At 38.8% G+C, this 16578-nt stretch overlaps 1 pseudogene; it reads right to left on the minus strand.

Annotated features, from left to right (window-relative positions):
- The window catches only part of LOC138312823 (uncharacterized), a 42310-nt pseudogene that overhangs the window by 7715 nt on the left and 18017 nt on the right, over positions 1 to 16578 (minus strand).

Below are 16578 nucleotides of genomic sequence, written 5' to 3' on the forward strand. Positions count from 1 at the left end.
GCATTCGATCTTGTATTTAATCCACAACACCAGGACATATTCAGACAAAATCAAAAGCTCATACCAACATTTGGCATCAGAATTTCAAAGTTTTTGCAGGAACTAAATATAAATTTCGACGCCATTGACGAGTACACCATATCGGATGTACCACCATGGCTCATTCAAACACCTGATATCAATTTATCTTTGCATGAGAGGGCAAAGTCCAGTGCATTACCCGAAGAACACAAATCCTCCTTTCGGGAGTGCATTAGGGCTTTCCCTGACCATGTTCAGATCTACACTGACGGATCAAAAGATGGTGATAATGTTGCAGCAGCATGCTGTACATCTAATCACTGTTCCTCTATCCGACTTCCAGATGTTGCCTCCATTTTCTCTGCGGAAGCTTGTGCTATCGGTCTGGCGCTTGACCACATCGAAGAACACCGCATTGAAAAGGCAATCATCTGTTCAGACTCTCTTTCGGTTCTTCAGGCTTTGAAATCAAGAAGCCCTAGAAATACTCTAATCCAAAATCTTTTAATCCGAACATTTCGATTATCTTCTAAAACTCAAATTACTTATCTCTGGATTCCCAGTCATGTGGGTATAAAGGGGAATGAACAGGCTGATAAAGCAGCTAAGACTGCTCTTCGCCTAGCACAAACAGATTTGAAACTACCATACACCGACATCAAACCTTCAATTCAGTCAGCCATCAAACACCATTGGCAACAAAGGTGGTCTACCGAAACAAACAATAAACTGTTTAAAATTCAACCTACACTTAATCCTAAACTGTCCAGTCGGAGAGACCGCAGAGAGGAAGTTGTTCTCTCTCGGCTCCGAACTGGACACACATATTTTACACATTCCTATCTATTGAGAGGGGAGGATCCTCCTACATGCCATGCATGTGATTCTCCTCTCACAGTGGAGCATATTTTATTGCATTGTATTGATTTTAAACACATACGAGATAAATACTACGATGTCTCCGACATGTACACTTTGTTTCATGCCGTGAGACATAATCGTATTTTCAATTATCTCAAAGAGATCGGTATTTTAAGCAAAATATGAACGTTTTCTCATCATACATCGTATCAACTCAACATTTCATCGTTTCATCAACATTGTGCATGAGTTTTCTCATGTGTTTTAGCCAAATTTATTTTATCCCATGCAAACCTTTTTTTTTTTTTATCAAATAAACGTTTACAATCTGTGTTTTAGTCCTTACTTGCTTTTTCTTACCCTGAACTTTTATACTGATATTAATGCATGACTTGTAGTTTGGCCCTAAATGACCTTAGTTGTCGATGGGCCGTAAAACTCAAACAAACAAACAAACAAACAAATAAACTATACCACTCAAAGCTTGACTACGGCTCGATTGTCTATGGATCGGCTCGCAGCTCCTATCTACAGATGCTTGACCCTATCCAGAATCAGGGACTGCGTCTGGCACTTGGAGCTTTTCGAACAACACCTGTGAAGAGTCTCCATGTGGAAGCTAATGAGCCATCTCTAGACGATCGAAGAAAGAAATTATCCATACAGTATGCTGCCCAACTGAAATCCAATCCCAAAAAACCCGCATTCGATCTTGTATTTAATCCACAACACCAGGACATATTCAGACAAAATCAAAAGCTCATACCAACATTTGGCATCAGAATTTCAAAGTTTTTGCAGGAACTAAATATAAATTTCGACGCCATTGACGAGTACACCATATCGGATGTACCACCATGGCTCATTCAAACACCTGATATCAATTTATCTTTGCATGAGAGGGCAAAGTCCAGTGCATTACCCGAAGAACATAAATCCTCCTTTCGGGAGTGCATCAGAGCTTTCCCTGATCATGTTAAGAGTAATCATTGGGGACCCGAACAGGTTCAAGTCGGGTCCATCTAAACCACAACAAAATCCACCTGCTGGGCCACCTGGAGCTAAAACGCCAATCCCACCGGCGTCTCCAGGACTTACACAACACCAAATTCAAACACCGAACATCAGAAAAAAAGTTACCGCTGCTCGTCATAGACGTGCTACATCTTCACCGTCTATTGACGTTAAAAAACTCCCCGATAAAGCAAAGCGTCCAGCAAATACACCACCGCAGGAGCAACGCCAGACCAAAACCACCAAGGTAAAGCTGGCGAGGCTCCCTGCACTAAACAACAAACCCAGTAAGGGATCAGATGACCCTATCCTTGGACGGAACATCTATGATGTTCTATCGGACGACAGCGAGTTTGTGACAACACGTTTATTGCCATCAAACAACCTGCTTCAAGTAGTCCTGTCGGTCCGACAAACTATCCTAAAGGATCAATATAGAGACAAACACTATCATACAATGGGAAACTTGACGCGGATTATTAAGCGAACATAGAAGAATAACAACAATCTTTATGACTAACAAAAAAACCCATCCATTTTCTTCCTTCCAAGAAAAATAATTCTAGAACAGACTCCACCCACATCACCGCCAAATAACACTAACCAACCAAAACACAAAACAACCGTGGCCGCCTCAACATTGTAGGAGATGCGGTTGGCTGTGCATAAAGAGAACGTTCCTCACAGGACCCAATTTCAACTAGAATACCACCATAGCAAGAGCAGAAGCTATATAAGAGCTACACTACAACGATAACATAACAGTATCGTATCTAATTATTTAACTACTAATACTCCGCCAATAGGTGTGTGATGAACTGAGTAAACTTCGCTATCTCAACTACCTGTGCGCATAATATAATCATTGGTTGACTTTAACGGTCATAATAGCCTCTGGGGCTCCCCAGGCACTGACGATAGAGGTAGACGTATCGAAGATTTTATTAATAAAAACAGCTTATGTCTTTATAACACCAATGCCCCAACATATTTGCACCCTGCCTCTGGCTCGCTTACCCACATTGATCTATCGTTGTGCCATCCATCAATACTTCTGGATTATGATTGGAGGGGTCAACGATGATCTTTGTGGAAGCGATCACTTTCCAATTATATTAAAAAACATAGGGTCACCAAAACTTGAGGAGCCTATTCCTCGTTGGAATTTACATAAGGCGGACTGGGTTCAATTTAAAAATTTGTGCGCAGAGGAGCTCATTGAGGATAAATTTTTGAACTTCGATGACCCCATTAAAATTTTCACAGAAGCGCTCACTTCTATCGCTACAAAAACCATACCAAAATCCGTGCCAAAACCAACAAAGTTTCATCTCTCAAATGATTCATTTATCAATAGATCTGGTAGAAATTGCGCTCTGAGGCGGTACTTGGCTTCGCCAACCGTCTCAAACTATAACAATTTTAAAAATTTGGAGAGCAAAAGCTCGAAGGTCTATCAAATCCGACAAGAAAAGTACTTGGAAAGAGTACGTCTCAAAAATTAATTCCAATACATCTTCGAAGAAAGTTTGGGAAATGATTGGTAAAATCAGTGGGAAAAGAAAAGCAACACCATTCTCCCACCTCATTAACAACAATAAAATATTTTCTTCAAAATCCGAAATAGCTGACGCCTTTGCCAAAAATTTTGCTAAAAATTCATCCATCAAAAATCATTCCAAAAAATTTCAAAAATTTAAAAAGGAAAAGGAAAAGAGACGTCTTAATTTTAAATCCTCCAATAGTGAAAGTTACAATAGGCCTTTCGAGATACCAGAATTGCTCGAGTCCCTTGAGAAATCAAAGGACTCGGCAGCTGGACCAGACGAAATTCCATATATGTTTTTAAAACAAATTACCAGACTCTTCACTAAAATGTCTTTTAACTATATTTAATCAAGTTTTACTCTTCTGGCAAAATTCCTGAGTCTTGGAAGGAATCGACTATTATTCCCCTTCCGAAGCCCGGGAAAGATGCTACTGATGCCAATAACTATCGTCCTATTTCATTGACGAGTTGTATTTGTAAAACTCTAGAACGTATGATAAATACCAGATTAGTTTGGTTCCTGGAATCAAACAATATTTTAAGTCCTTTGCAAAGCGGCTTAAGAAACCGCAGGGGAACGGTAGAACCACTTAGTTAGACTAGAAACATTTATACGAGAAGCATTTGCCAAGAAAGAACATCTTGTGGCCGTATTCTTTGACCTTGAAAAGGCATACGACACAACTTGGCAATATGGAATCATGAACGATCTCCTATGATATCGGTATACGTGGTAATTTGCCAAAGTTTATATCAAATTTTAATATCTGACAGGCATTTCAAAGTTCGAACGGTTTCAACTTATTCAGAAACAGAAAACACAGGGAGATGGGCCGTCCCCTCAGGGTGGTATCTTGTCCGTGACTCACTTTTTTGGACTAAAAAAAAAATTAAACAGCATAACCAAAATGTCTTGGCCAATCTACGGAAGGGTCTCTATTTGTGGATGATTTCCTTGATCTGTTACAGATCAAAAAACATTGCACACTATAGAACGGCAACTACAACAATGTTTAGGCAAATTACAAAATTGGGCTGACGAAAAATGGCTTTAGATTTTCAAGATCAAAAACTGTCTGTATGCACTTCTGTCAAAAACGAAAACCACACAATGATCCTGACCTCACACTCAATGGAATTAAAATTCCAGTAGTTGAACAAACTAAATTTCTTGGACTAATATTTGATTCGAAACTGTCCTTTGTTCCACATATCAAACATCTGAAGGATAAGTGCTCGAAGGCGCTGAACATTCTACGAGTTCTTTCCCATTCTGATTGGGGTGCAGACCGTGAAATGCTTCTACGTATCTATCGGGCACTTATAAGATCAAAACTTGACTACGGCTCTATTGTCTATGGATCGGCTCGCAGCTCCTATCTACAGATGCTTGACCCTATACAGAATCAGGGACTGCGTCTCGCACTTGGAGCTTTTCGAACAACACCTGTGAAGAGTCTCCATGTGGAAGCTAATGAGCCATCTCTAGACGATCGACGAAAGAAAATTATCCTAACAGTATGCTGCTCAACTGAAATTACAACCCCAAAAATTCCTGCTATTTAACCTTGTATTCAATCCACAATATCTAAAGAAATATTTTACACAAAATCAAAAGCTTCATACCAACATTTGGCATCTGAATTTCAAATTGTTGTTGGAAACTTAATATAACTTTCGACACCATTGGACGAGTACACCGTAATCGGATATTACCACATGGCTCATTCCAAACACCTGAATATCTTATTTTATCTCTACATGAGAGGGCAAAATCCAGTGCATTACCCGAAGAACACAAATCCTCCTTTCGGGAGTGCAATTAGGGCTTTCCCTGACCATGTTCAGATCTAATACACTGACGGATCAAAAGATGGGTGATATACGTTGCGGCAGGCATGCTGTTGCTTCTGGTCGCTGCTCCCTCTGTCCAGACTCCGGATGTTGCCTCCATTTTCTCTGCGGAGGCGTGTGCTGTCGGTCTGGCGCTTGACCATATCGAAGAACACCGCATTGAAAAGGCAATCATCTGTTCAGACTCTCTTTCGGTTCTTCAGGCTTTGAAATCAAGAAGCCCTAGAAATACTCTAATCCAAAATCTTTTAATCCGAACATTTCGATTATCTTCTAAAACTCAAATTACTTATCTCTGGATTCCCAGTCATGTGGGTATAAAGGGGAATGAACAGGCTGATAAAGCAGCTAAGACTGCTCTTCGCCTAGCACAAACAGATTTGAAACTACCATATACCGACATCAAACCTTCAATTCAGTCAGCCATCAAACACCATTGGCAACAAAGGTGGTCTACCGAAACAAACAATAAACTGTTTAAAATTCAACCTACACTTAATCCTAAACTGTCCAGTCGGAGAGACCGCAGAGAGGAAGTTGTTCTCTCTCGGCTCCGAACTGGACACACATATTTTTACACATTCCTATCTATTGAGAGGGGAGGATCCTCCTACATGCCATGCATGTGATTCTCCTCTCACAGTGGAGCATATTTTATTGCATTGTATTGATTTTAAACACATACGAGATAAATACTACGATGTCTCCGACATGTACACTTTGTTTCATGCCGTGAGACATAATCGTATTTTTAATTATCTCAAAGAGATCGGTATTTTAAGCAAAATATGAACGTTTTTCTCATCATACATCGTATCAACTCAACATTTCATCGTTTCATCAACATTGTGCATGAGTTTTCTCATGTGTTTTAGCCAAATTTATTTTATCCCATGCAAACCTTTTTTTTTTATCAAATTAACGTTTACAATCTGTGTTTTAGTCCATACTTGCTTTTTCTTACCCTGAACTTTTATCCTGATATTAATGCATGACTTGTAGTTTGGCCCTAAATGCGACCTTAGTTGTCGATGGCCGTAAAACTCAAACAAACAAACAAACAAACAATATTATGCATTAAACATTATATTCCAGTGTTCACCAACGATATGGGGAAAAAATAATGAAAAAAATAAAATAATAGAAAAAGTATTTCCGATCATTGTATACTATTTTATTTTATGGCGCATTTATAGTTTTTTTCCCTTCTACCTATAGAATCCCTGAAGTAAGACATGTACAGTTTACACTTTGACATTAAACCTTTTCTTTTCATTTCCATCATAATTTCTTCAGGAAGCATATCCCCAGGATGATTTGCAAGAATTTCCTCCAGATGTTTTCCTTCTTCTATCAAAGCTTCTCTGTTAACTGCAAAACATCATAGCTTATTATTAACAATCATGCATGACATTTCTTTTACAAACAAAAGTGCGTCTCACATCAATATCAAATAAATTAATAGACAAATATAAATGTGCTAAAGCGAGTGTTAATGTTAACCTACCCGAATCTATTTAAAGTTATATGTGCCGTAATTTTCATTACTCATGAATCAAGAAGAGCTTTTAATATGTTATTCACACCCAAATGTTACTAACATTTTGAGAATTACAATACTTATAATGCATAGGTTTTTAATTTTACACATATAAATAAGAGCTCAAAATGAATTTTGGCAGTACTGCCAAAAATCATGATATTTTCGTCGATAGTGCAGTGAAATGAGTGCATACGGTCTGATTATGAAGCCAAGTTGTTTGTCTACAATTTTTATTTCACATTTTTACAGTGTTTGTTAGTAATTGTTCAGTGACTTCTTCCGATATGTTGCCATATAAGTATACATAACGCATAAATACCTGAACTTTTTAAGTGTATAATTTCTGTGTTGTAAACTAACGTTTATGATGCAGCATGCATGTTTGTCTGTGCTTTTGAATGATTTTCAAAGCTTAATTCATCAAAACCTATTGTTTTCAATCGATTACTGAAGAAAAAATAGCATGTCAAAATTTTCGCGCAGTTACGGCACATATAGCTTTAAATATGCTTATTACACCAATCTAGTAATGCCCCATATTAACCAAATTACAACTTCAGACCAAATTTGAACCCATTTTTTTTTTAGTAAAACTTAAGAAAATGTCTATGAGCCCCAGCTTCCCTAAACCACTAGAATGTGAAAGGTATTCCCTTACTGTAATAACTTTGAAGTTTGATGAAAATCCATCATTCCATGAATGTGTTTAACACTGATTCAGGACACAACAGGACAGACAACATGGGAAACACTTATAATGACCCCCCTCCCAACACACACACTTTAATTCATGTTGATGGCATAAAAAACGAAGATATAGGCTATATTATTCACGAGTTATAAGCTTGCAAATCTGCCGTTGTCTTCCGTTAAAATCTCAGAGATGCCCTGCCTATAGGATATCTAAATTGACTAGAAAATAATTAGAATATAACTTTTAGGAATTTATATATATTCGTCCAAATACATAAAAAAGTTATGATAAGAGGTGAAAAAAGTTCTTTTATTTTTTTCCGAATTTTATGTAAAATATGTCATCAAGCACAAGATTTGGTTAAGAAATATTTAGATTTAGGTAAATTGTCCTGAATCTTAAACACATAGTTACCCAAACTTTTTTCTTTAACTAAATATTTCCCTAACAAATTTTCTTCGGAGAATAATCTGAGCAATAGAAATTAACGAAAACATTACCATCATGATCAGGAGCAACGAGGAATACTTTACTTGCAAACATGTCATATTTTTAAAAAAAAAAATTGTCCAGAGATGATGCAAAGAAAAAAACATTTGAAAAGATGTAAAAATGCATGAATATATATATCAGAACATGACATATTATACTCAATTTTATCTTTGATTCAGGACTCAGCGGCCGGGTTCGAGATTTTGCGCGATTAAATTTTCTTTACCAAAAAAAAATCGAATTCGTCATTCGCCATGATTCGGGACTTCTTTCAAAAATCTTATAACATAATATTGAACTCATCAAACATAATATCGGAACTCATCAGAATTTCAGAAATACTGGTATCGACTAATCGTATAAAATTACTATAAAAATCTCCGATCCCCCCATGGGACATAAAACGCCAATCCCACCGGCGTCTCCAGAACTTACACAACACCAAATACCGAACATTAGAAAAAAAGTTACCGCCGCTCGTCATAGACGTGCTACATCTTCACCGTCTATTGACGTAAAAAAACTCCCTGAGAAAGCCAAGCGACCAGCAAATACACCACCGCAGGAGCAACGCCAGACAAAAACCACCAAGGTAAAGCTGGCGAGGCTCCCTGCACTAAACAACAAACCCAGTAAGGATCAGATGACCCTATCCTTGGACGGAACAGCTATGATGTTCTATCGGACGACAGCGAGTTGGTGACAACACATTTATCGCCACCAAACAACCTACTTCAAGTAGTCCTGTCGGTCCGACAAACTATCCTCAGGGACCAACATAGAGACAAACACTATCATACAATGGAACATACGCGGATTTAAAGCGAACATAGAAGAATTAAAACATCTTATACAAACAAAAAACCCATCCATATTCTGCCTTCAAGAAATAATGCTGAAAGACACCATCAATCTCCGACAAAGGTCTCCATGAAAGCTGGGTCCACGTCCCGAGACTGGGTGCACTGGTCTCTTGCGGATGCACACCACTTTTGGGGGTGTGATGTGCGTCCGCGTGATATCAGTGTAGCTGAAGGCTTTCACAGTAGCTCCAATTTGAGCCAACCTGTTTGCCGTGGGTTGCATCTCGTATCCGGGGGAAGAAGGTCCTGGTGGTTGAATAGGTTTTGCTCTTTTTTCTTCCTTTTTTTACTGCTACACACTACTTTGGCTTCAGACTCCGGTTAGACGAGAGGTAATATGGGCCCTGTATTATCAATCGGCTGGTCATGCCGAGCCCTTGGTTCGTAGATTTCCAAGAAGGCGGTGGCTTAGGGTCAATCGTGAGTTTAATTTGGATTGTCCTGATTCTGATCGAGCTTGTGGTGTACAATCTTGCGAGCGTGCTGTCACAGGCTTGATTTGAATTATGTTCGTTCGAAATATCCTTCCGAGTATACTATCTGTGTAACCCTGGCACTTTGACATTGGATATCCATGTCATCATGAGTGTCCCCCTGTTGGGCTCCGAGGTGGGTGGGGGCACAGCTAGCGAATTGTAATTAACTCTAAAAGATGGCTTCCAAAAACAAACAAAATGAACTACAACCAAAATCTCCCCAAAAAGAATCAACCACAAATCAACAAACAAAAAGCGGTACAAACACATTCCCACAGTTTCTGGTCATGTCCTCTACACAGAGTGGCAAGACCACTGCAGGTTTATCACCCTTAATATTGCGAAAGGGCATCAGAGGCATTGCTGGAGATGTCAAATCTGTCAAGCCTTTGGGATCGGGTGATCTCCTAATAGAGGTTTTCCGCAAGCAACAAGCGGAGAACCTCCTTGGAACCACCAGTTTTTGCCGGCCTCACTGTGTGTGTAAAACCACACTCATCATTGAATTGCAGCAAGGGGGTAATCAGGTGCCCAGCCTTGCGCAATGACAATGAGGCTGACATACTGTCATACTTCCAAGAGGAGAACATTCCGGTCTCCATGTTAAACGCATCATGACGAGAAAAAGGGGGAGCTTGGTCCCAACACACACTTTTATCTTAACATTCGCTACACCAACATTACCACAGAGCGTAACTGTTGGATACCAACGTTACAATGTCACTGTCTACATCCCTAATCCATTGAGGTGCCGTAACTGCCAGAGGTACGGCCATCATGAGAGCAATTGTAGACGGAAAATGGTATGTCAGTACTGTGGCCGTGAAGGTCACGACGAAAAAGACGAATGTGACATTGTCAACCGTCACTGCGTCAATTGCGGGGGTGACCATGCTGCGTCTGCTCGCACCTGTCCTGCCTGGACTCGGGAGAGGGAGATATTACGGGTCAAATATACCCAAGGTGTCTCTTTCCCCGAGGCTAGGAGGATAGTCGAGCGTTCAGACCTGAATGTGGCAACCTATGCTCAGATCACCCGCGCAAAAACGCCTGTTGACAGTGTCACCGTCAAAACATGCGTCGGTCCAGGCCTTGGTTGACAAGCCTAACTGGGACAATGATGTCCCAGATATGGCTGATGCTAAGGCCTGTAAAGTAATCATTGGGGACCCGAACAGGTTCAAGTCGGGTCCATCTAAACCACAACAAAATCCACCTGCTGGGCCACCTGGAGCTAAAACGCCAATCCCACCGGCGTCTCCGGACTTACACAACACCAAATTCAAACACCGAACATCAGAAAAAAAGTTACCCGCCGCTCGTCATAGACGTGCTACATCTTCACCGTCTATTGACGTTAAAAAAACTCCCTGATAAAGCAAAGCGTCCAGCAAATACACCACCGCAGGAGCAACGCCAGACAAAAAACCACCAAGGTAAAGCTGGCGAGGCTCCCTGCACTAAACAACAAACCCAGTAAGGGATCAGATGACCCTATCCTTGGACGGAACATCTATGATGTTCTATCGGACGACAGCGAGTTTGGTGACAATACATTTATCGCCACCAAACAACCTGCTTCGAGCAGTCCTGTCGGTCCGACAAACTATCCTCAAGGATCAACATAGAGACAAACAAACACTATCATACAATGGAACATACGCGGATTTAAAGCGAACATAGAAGAATTAAAACATCTTATACAAACAAAAAACCCATCCATAGTCTGCCTTCAAGAATTAATGCTGAAAGACACCATCAATCTCCGACAATTTACACTATACACCAAAACTCCAACAACAGGTGGCCGCCCATCAGGTGGTGTGGCGGTGGCGGTGCATAAAAACGTTCCTCAGACACATTCAGCTAAATACCACCTTACAAGCTGTTGCTATAAGCGCAACTCTTCACCGAAAAATAACAGTCTGTTCTATATATTTACCTCCAAATACTCCATTTAGTTGTGATGAACTGAGTAACATCGTATCACAACTACCAGTGCCATATATTATCATGGGTGACTTTAACGGTCATAATAGCCTCTGGGGCTCCCCAGGCACTGACGATAGAGGTAGACGTATCGAAGATTTTATTAATAAAAACAGCTTATGTCTTTATAATACCAATGCCCCAACATATTTACACCCTGCCTCTGGCTCGCTTACCCACATTGATTTATCGTTGTGCCATCCATCAATTCTTCTGGATTATGATTGGATGGTCAACGGTGATCTCTGTGGGAGCGATCACTTTCCAATTATACTTAAAAACATAGGGTCACCAAAACTTGAGGAGCCTATTCCTCGTTGGAATCTACATAAGGCGGACTGGGTTCAATTTAAAAATTTGTGCGCAGAGGAGCTCATTGAGGATAAATTTTTGAACCTCGATGACCCCATTAAAATTTTCACAGAAGCGCTCACTTCTATCGCTACAAAAACCATACCAAAATCCGTGCCAAAACCTACAAAGTTTCGTCTCTCAAATGATTCAATTATCAATAGATCTGGTAGAAATTCCGCTCTGAGGCGGTACTTGGCTTCGCCAACCGTCTCAAACTATAATAATTTTCAAATTTGGAGAGCAAAAGCTCGAAGGTCTATCAAATCCGACAAGAAAAGTACTTGGAAAGAGTACGTCTCAAAAATTTATTCCAATACATCTTCGAAGAAAGTTTGGGAAATGATTGGAAAAATCAGTGGGAAAAGAAAAGCAACACCATCCTCCCACCTCATTAACAACAATAAAATATTTTCTTCAAAATCCGAAATAGCTGACGCCTTTGCCAAAAATTTTGCTAAAAATTCATCCATCAAAAATCATTCCAAAAAATTTCAAAAATTTAAAAAGGAAAAGGAAAAGAGACGTCTTAATTTTAAATTCTCCAATAGTGAAAGTTACAATAGGCCTTTCGAGATACCAGAATTGCTCGAGTCCCTTGAGAAATCAAAGGACTCGGCAGCTGGACCAGACGAAAATTCCATATATGTTTTTAAAACAATTACCAGACTCTTCACTAAAATGTCTTTTAACTATATTTAATCAAGTTTACTCTTCTGGCAAAATTCCTGAGTCTTGGAAGGAATCTACTATTATACCCCTTCCGAAGCCCGGGAAAGATGCTACTGATGCCAATAACTATCGTCCTATTTCATTGACGAGTTGTATTTGTAAAACTCTAGAACGTATGATAAATACCAGATTAGTTTGGTTCCTGGAATCAAACAATATTTTAAGTCCTTTGCAAAGCGGCTTTAGAAACCGCAGGGGAACGGTAGACCACTTAGTTAGACTAGAAACATTTATACGAGAAGCATTTGCCAAGAAAGAACATCTTGTGGCCGTATTCTTTGACCTTGAAAAGGCATACGACACAACTTGGCAATATGGAATCATGAACGATCTCCATGATATCGGTATACGTGGTAATTTGCCAAAGTTTATATCAAATTTTATATCTGACAGGCATTTCAAAGTTCGAACGGGTTCAACTTATTCAGAAACAGAAACACAGGAGATGGGCGTCCCTCAGGGTGGTATCTTGTCCGTCACACTTTTTGGACTAAAAATTAACAGCATAACCAAATGTCTTGGCCAATCTACGGAAGGGTCTCTATTTGTGGATGATTTCTTGATCTGTTACAGATCAAAAAAACATGCACACTATAGAACGACAACTACAACAATGTTTAGGCAAATTACAAAATTGGGCTGACGAAAATGGCTTCAGATTTTCAAGATCAAAAACTGTCTGTATGCACTTCTGTCAAAAACGAAAACCACACAATGATCCTGACCTCACACTCAATGGAATTAAAATTCCAGTAGTTTGAACAAACTAAAATTTCTTGGACTAATATTTGATTCGAAACTGTCCTTTGTTCCACATATCAAACATCTGAAGGATAAGTGCTCGAAGGCGCTGAACATTCTACGAGTTCTTTCCCATTTCTGATTGGGGTGCAGACCGTGAAATGCTTCTACGTATCTATCGGGCACTTATTAGATCAAAACTTGACTACGGCTCTATTGTCTATGGATCGGCTCGCAGCTCCTATCTACAGATGCTTGACCCTATACAGAATCAGGGACTGCGTCTGGCACTTGGAGCTTTTCGAACAACACATGTGAAGAGTCTCCATGTGGAAGCTAATGAGCCATCTCTAGACGATCGACGAAAGAAATTATCCTTACAGTATGCTGCTCAACTGAAATCCAACCCCAAAAATCCTGCATTTAACCTTGTATTCAATCCACAACACCAAGAAATATTTACGCAAAAATCAAAAGCTCATACCAACATTTGGCATCAGAATTTCAAAATTTTTGCTGGAACTTAATATAACTTTCGACACCATTGACGAGTACACCGTATCGGATGTACCACCATGGCTCATTCAAACACCTGATATCAATTTATCTCTACATGAGAGGGCAAAATCCAGTGCATTACCCGAAGAACACAAATCCTCCTTTCGGGAGTGCATTAGGGCTTTCCCTGACCATGTTCAGATCTACACTGACGGATCAAAAGATGGTGATAATGTTGCGGCAGCATGCTGTACATCTAATCACTGCTCCTCTATCCGACTCCCGGATATTGCCTCCATTTTCTCTGCGGAAGCATGTGCTATCAGTCTGGCGCTTGACCATATCGAAGAACACCGCATTGAAAAGGCAATCATCTGTTCAGACTCTCTTTCGGTTCTTCAGGCTTTGAAATCAAGAAGCCCTAGAAATACTCTAATCCAAAATCTTTTAATCCGAACATTTCGATTATCTTCTAAAACTCAAATTACTTATCTCTGGATTCCCAGTCATGTGGGTATAAAGGGGAATGAACAGGCTGATGAAGCAGCTAAGACTGCTCTTCGCCTAGCACAAACAGATTTGAAACTACCATACACCGACATCAAACCTTCAATTCAGTCAGCCATCAAACACCATTGGCAACAAAGGTGGTCTACCGAAACAAACAATAAACTGTTTAAAATTCAACCTACACTTAATCCTTAACTGTCCAGTCGGAGAGACTGCAGAGAGGAAGTTGTTCTCTCTCGGCTCCGAACTGGACACACATATTTTACACATTCCTATCTATTGAGAGGGGAGGATCCTCCTACATGCCATGCATGTGATTCTCCTCTCACAGTGGAGCATATTTTATTGCATTGTATTGATTTTAAACACATACGAGATAAATACTACGATGTCTCCGACATGTACACTTTGTTTCATGCCGTGAGACATAATCGTATTTTTAATTATCTGAAAGAGATCGGTATTTTAAGCAAAATATGAACGTTTTCTCATCATACATCGTATCAACTCAACATTTCATCGTTTCATCAACATTGTGCATGAGTTTTCTCATGTGTTTTAGCCAAATTTATTTTATCCCATGCAAACCTCCTTTTTTTTTTATCAAATTAACGTTTACAATCTGTGTTTTAGTCCTTACTTGCTTTTTCTTACCCTGAACTTTTATCCTGATATTAATGCATGACTTGTAGTTTGGCCCTAAATGACCTTAGTTGTCGATGGGCCGTAAAACTCAAACAAACAAACAAACAAACAATATTATGCATTAAACATTATATTCCAGTGTTCACCAACGATATGGGGAAAAATAATGAAAAAATAAAATAATAGAAAAAGTATTTCCGATCATTGTATACTATTTTATTTTATGGGCGCATTTATAGTTTTTCCCTTCTACCTATAGAATCCCTGAAGTAAGACATGTACAGTTTACACTTTGACATTACCTTTTCTTTTCATTTCCATCATAATTTCTTCAGGAAGCATATCCCCAGGATGATTTGCAAGAATTTCCTCCAGATGTTTTCCTTCTTCTATCAAAGCTTCTCTGTTAACTGCAAAACATCATAGCTTTATTATTAACAATCATGCATGACATTTCTTTTTTACAAACAAAAGTGCGTCTCACATCAATATCAAATAAATTAATAGACAAATATATAATGTGCTGAAAGCGAGTGTTAATGTTAACCTACCCGAATCTATTTAAAGTTATATGTGCCGTAATTTTCATACTCATGAATCAAGAAGAGCTTTTAATATGTTATTCACACCCAAATGTTACTAACATTTTGAGAATTACAATACTTATAATGCATAGGTTTTAATTTTACACATATAAATAAGAGCTCAAAATGAATTTTGGCAGTACTGCCAAAAATCATGATATTTTCGTCGATAGTGCAGTGAAATGAGTGCATACGGTCTGATTATGAAGCCAAGTTGTTGTCTACAATTTTATTTCACATTTTTACAGTGTTGTTAGTAATTGTTCAGTGACTTCTTCCGATATGTTGCCATATAAGTATACATAACGCATAAATACCTGAACTTTTTAAGTGTATAATTTCTGTGTTGTAACTAACGTTTATGATGCAGCATGCATGTTTGTCTGTGCTTTTGAATGATTTTTCAAAGCTTAATTCATCAAAACCTATTGTTTTCAATCGATTACTGAAGAAAAAATAGCATGTCAAAATTTTCGCGCAGTTACGGCACATATAGCTTTAAATATGCTTATTACACCAATCTAGTAATGCCCCATATTAACCAAATTACAACTTCAGACCAAATTTGAACCCATTTTTTTTTAGTAAAACTTAAGAAAATGTCTATGAGCCCCAGCTTCCCTAAACCACTAGAATGTGAAAGGTATTCCCTTACTGTAATAACTTTGAAGTTTGATGAAAATCCATCATTCCATGAATGTGTTTAACACTGATTCAGGACACAACAGGACAGACAACATGGGAAACACTTATAATGACACCCCTCCCAACACACACACACTTTAATTCATGTTGATGGCATAAAAACGAAGATATAGGCTATATTATTCACGAGTTATAAGCTTGCAAATCTGCCGTTGTCTTCCGTTAAAATCTCAGAGATGCCTGCCTATAGGATATCTAAATTGACTAGAAAATAATTAGAATATAACTTTTAGGAATTTATATATATTCGTCCAAATACATAAAAAAGTTATGATAAGAGGTGAAAAAAGTTCTTTTATTTTTTTTCCGAATTTTATGTAAAATATGTCATCAAGCACAAGATTTGGTTAAGAAATATTTAGATTTAGGTAAATTGTCCTGAATCTTAAACACATAGTTACCCAAACTTTTTTCTTTAACTAAATATTTCCCTAACAAATTTTCTTCGGAGAATAA

Source organism: Argopecten irradians, unplaced genomic scaffold (genome assembly GCF_041381155.1).
Source record: "Argopecten irradians isolate NY unplaced genomic scaffold, Ai_NY scaffold_0482, whole genome shotgun sequence".
Taxonomy (NCBI): domain Eukaryota; kingdom Metazoa; phylum Mollusca; class Bivalvia; order Pectinida; family Pectinidae; genus Argopecten; species Argopecten irradians.